At 49.1% G+C, this 4,073-nt stretch overlaps 1 long non-coding RNA gene across 1 annotated transcript; it reads right to left on the minus strand.

Annotated features, from left to right (window-relative positions):
* Positions 1 to 947: 947 nt before the first annotated feature.
* LOC108284879 lies at positions 948 to 1,957 on the minus strand. Its single transcript, XR_001817372.2, has 2 exons — positions 1,843 to 1,957; positions 948 to 1,358 (listed from the first exon to the last, which is right to left on the minus strand). It is a non-coding gene; the product is annotated as an uncharacterized LOC108284879 (long non-coding RNA).
* Between the last annotated feature and the right edge of the window lie 2,116 nt (positions 1,958 to 4,073).

Here is a 4,073-nt window from a genome sequence, read left to right on the forward strand (position 1 = left end):
AACTGTGCACGAGTCAGGATGCTGCAGCGAACAGCTGACATTAAGGACCTTAGGATGAAGGGACATTTTACCAGGATGGGGGCTGGGTTTGGAACACTGGTAAAGTTTAGTCCACTAGCCCAGGGGTCACCAGACCACCTCAGGGCTTCAGTAAGTGGGGAGAAGTCTCGCCCGTGGCCCCAGAGGGCAGCCACATAGTTTTTGTTTGTTTTCTTTTGAGATGGAATTTCACTCTTGTTGCCCAGGCTGGAGTGCAATGGCATGATCTCGGCTCACTGCAACCTCTGCCTCCTGGGTTGAAGCAATTCTCCTGCCTCAGCCTCTCGACTAGCTGGGGTTACAGGCATGCACCACCATGCCTGGCTAATTTTGTATTTTTAGTGGAGACAGGGCTTCTCCATGTTGGTCAGGCTGGTCTCGAACTCGCAACCTTGGGCTCCCAAAAGGTGATCCGCCCACGTTGGGTTCCCAAAGTGCTGGAATTACAGGACTGAGCCACTGTGCCCGGCCGGCAGCCTCATAGTTTGGGAAGGTTTGGTGGTGACCAGAGCTGCACCTGCCAGCAGAAAAACCCAACAAACACCCCACGGTGCCCTAATGGGAGGACCCGAGTAAACACCTCCTCTGTCCTCCTCTTCCAGCTGTTGTCCCCCATCCAGCCTGTTAGCCAGACCCCACTGGACCCAGCCACAATGGTGTCTGCTTCTGCAGCACGGGCCGCCTCCCAGGGCACACGGCGGGCGGAGAAGCTGGTGCTGGGCTGCAGAGGATGCCTTTCTGAAAACTCGAGTTATCAGTGGATGGAGACGGCATTTAGACAAATCAATGCCTATCAGGGAATCCCAGTCAGCATTTTCCTTTTCCTTTTGGAACTGAGCTTCTCAGGAAGAGTCTGTGGTTCCCCACGCTGAATCTTATTCAGTAAGCCACAGGACCCCAGGCAATCACAGAGGAATGCCTCTTTTTAAAGGAAGACATCAAAAAAAGGCAGCTGTGAATGCATCTCCTGGCTCACGGGGGCAGGCACAGGAAAAACCAGGAGAGGGCAGGTGAAGGAGCCACCCCTCCAGGCCTCACTGACCAGAGCCGCAGCAGAGAGCACTGAAGGCTGAGCCGCTGACAGAGGCAGGCTGTTAATTACACAGACAGGAGCAGAGAGGGGTGGGGCCTAGGGACCCCTCCCACCCCCACCGCCCTGCCAGTTGCTTGGTGCCATCATTTATCGGGGCCCACAGGCACTGCCGTCTTCATGGCCTCATTCACATCGCTGAGCTGCCTCTCAAACACGGCTGTTCTCCACGGCCCACTCAGTGGATTTCACCCTCTCATCCATCAGTTTGATTTTCAAAAGCTGCTTCCTTTGTCCAGAGGAAAAAAGAAAATGAGTGTGTAGGCTCATCTCTAAGGAGAGTGGCAGAGATGTGACTTGCGAGTCCACAGGAGGCTTCGGGAACTGAGGCAGAGGCTCACCATCCCCTGGGGAGCTCAGCTGGACAGGACCCAGAGCTCCGCAAAGGCTGGGCTGGCGTCAGGACGCCTGGAGCCAGGGAGGCCAGGAAGGGGAAGGGGCCTGCCCCCGGGTGGGGCTGCCTGTTTCTCACTGGGGAGAACCGCAGTGTTGGTTGCTAATGATGACGCCTCACAACGCCCCCTTAGAAACCCTCGCATGTAAAACGGTTCCATATCATCCCGGCCCAGGAAGGAGAGAGCTGCATTCAAAAGGAGAAGGCAGGGCAAGGGAGGGAGACCTCATGGGCACCGCTTCTTTTCTGTCTCGTCCTAAAGCTCATACACAGAATTCCTTTTTCACGAAATACTGGGGTTGTAGACACACGCCCTCACCTGTGATGGAAATTCTGGCAATGTCACGTAGAGCTGGTCTCTTCAGCAATGCTGTGATGAATGGCGCGCTGCTGTTTCAACATTTCCCAAGCCCGCTCTGTTTCTTCTTCCTTGTAGTTTTAAAAGAACAGCTTCAATAACCTGGTAGTAAAGGAGAGGGGAGGCTGGGAAAAAACTTAGCCCAGAAAAAAATGTTAAATACTGGGGGAAAAAAACTCTCGGGAATTAGAATTTCATTTTATGTCTAGAAAGTCAAGTAAAATGCCAATAACATTGTGAAAGTTCAGAATTACTGACCCTGTTTCTCTCTTAGGAATGTGTGAGCAATCTTTAACATTATGGTAAGGACATTATGGCAGATAAGAATATCATGTAAGGATATGATGGCAGATGACAAGAACAACACCTTACTTCTGTGCCTATATTCACATCCCTTTGCCATGTGACCGTGCCGCCCGTGTCCCCGCCTCAAGAGGTGGAGTTCACAGCACGGAGCCCTGGATCTGAGCTTGGCCATGGGCTCTCCTTTGGCCAAGGAAGCATCAGCCAATGTGACATCAGCAGAGGCTAAGAAAGCGCATTTGCACAAGGCGTCTCTGCTGCTGCTCTTGGGAGCTCCGTGATTGTGCAGCACAACAGGAACAGGCTGCCCTGCAGGGTGATGAGCAGCTCCTGCCTCCGGCCCCTCAGCCAGCACCGGACATAAGTGAGGCAACTGACCATCCGCTGACTTAGGCGCCTGAATGAGCCAGCACCACAGCGAGCCATCCTGCGGGGCCCAGCTCAAATGACCTGCCCACATCCACACAACTGTCGGCAGATAAAACGGTTTGAGCCCTGTTTGGGTTGGTTTGTGGTTCAACCAAGGCTAACTGATACAGATATTCAGACATTTATTCTCATGTCTGATGCGGTGATCAAGTCCCATACAAAGGTCAGTCACTCAAAACAAAGTCAGGCAGGGAGCCTGAAGCACCAGGAGCAGAACTCAGCTCTTATTCCTGGATGGCCGGGGCGCAGGGACACGGGATGTCTCACAAGTTGTCATTTCCATTTGGGAGATAGATTGGAATGTGTCTTACTTTGAAAATGAGTTTCAATGTGATTGAAAAAGTGGTTATTTGAAATTGCCTAATTTTTTGTTTTTTATTTATAATTCTTAAAATTTTCTTATACTTTTATTATAAAAGTGTAATTCTTATACTTTTTTGTTAATTTTTTAAACTGATAAGAACAGATATTACACTTGATCTTCGCAGAGAAGCAACGATTTTTAATTTTTTAAAGTAATAAGCGTTTTTCATATAATTGTGTTCAATTAAACAGAACTGTCCCATTTGGAACGGACAGGGTGAAACTGACTGCAAAAGTGGAACCAGGAATCTATCATTACATAACTAAAGTAAAACAAAATAAAGCACAAAGTATTAACAAGTGGGCTGTGTTTGGTGTTCACACTTCCCATGTTCCTGCATAAATACCTGAGACACGGAGCAGCAAGCTGGAAATCTCAGCATCTTCAGAGAGGCTTTCCTTAATATAACTCATGCAGAACAGCTGGGGAAATTAAAAGGTCATGCAGCTGTTACTGTCCTTGTGTCACAAATCTTAAGTTACAAAGCTGGACATTCAGAGGATCAAGATTTGTCAGTCAGGGCTCAGGTAGTAGTCATTAAAAGGGACTGTTCCTGGGCTGTGTTTCCATTATGCCACCCAAAGCTCCTGGAATACTACCTGATAAGGATGACTTCAACAACAGAACCTATTAGGGTGCTAATGATGCCTAGTGGCCTATTTAGGAAGCTATTTTGTAGTGACGAAGGTTGGCCTCCCTGGAACATGGTGTCATATGAGCCACGGGGATCACACTGCAAGGAGAACATGAGTTTCCTTCTATTTATAACCAGTTTGCTACCAATGGCAACATGATGGGAAATGAACAATCACATCTGCCGGGAAATCACAGGGCTCATTTTGATTCTTCTTTAACCCACAGACCCTCGTGGAGTTAGAGAGGGCGTGGGGGAAGGACCCTGTGGGGGAGTCACACTGCCCAGGTGCCCACATTCAAACTCTTGTCACATTCCATCCTAAGAACGTTACATGGGTCATCTAATTTATCCACAACCCTGCAGTTTTACAAGTGATGAAACTCAGCTCAGAGTAAGTAAATATCCAAATTCATTTCAAATTCAAACACAGGCAGTCCAGTTTCAAAGCCCATACATTTC

This window comes from Cebus imitator, unplaced genomic scaffold (genome assembly GCF_001604975.1).
Source record: "Cebus imitator isolate Cc_AM_T3 unplaced genomic scaffold, Cebus_imitator-1.0 Scaffold14, whole genome shotgun sequence".
In the NCBI taxonomy this organism is placed as follows: domain Eukaryota; kingdom Metazoa; phylum Chordata; class Mammalia; order Primates; family Cebidae; genus Cebus; species Cebus imitator.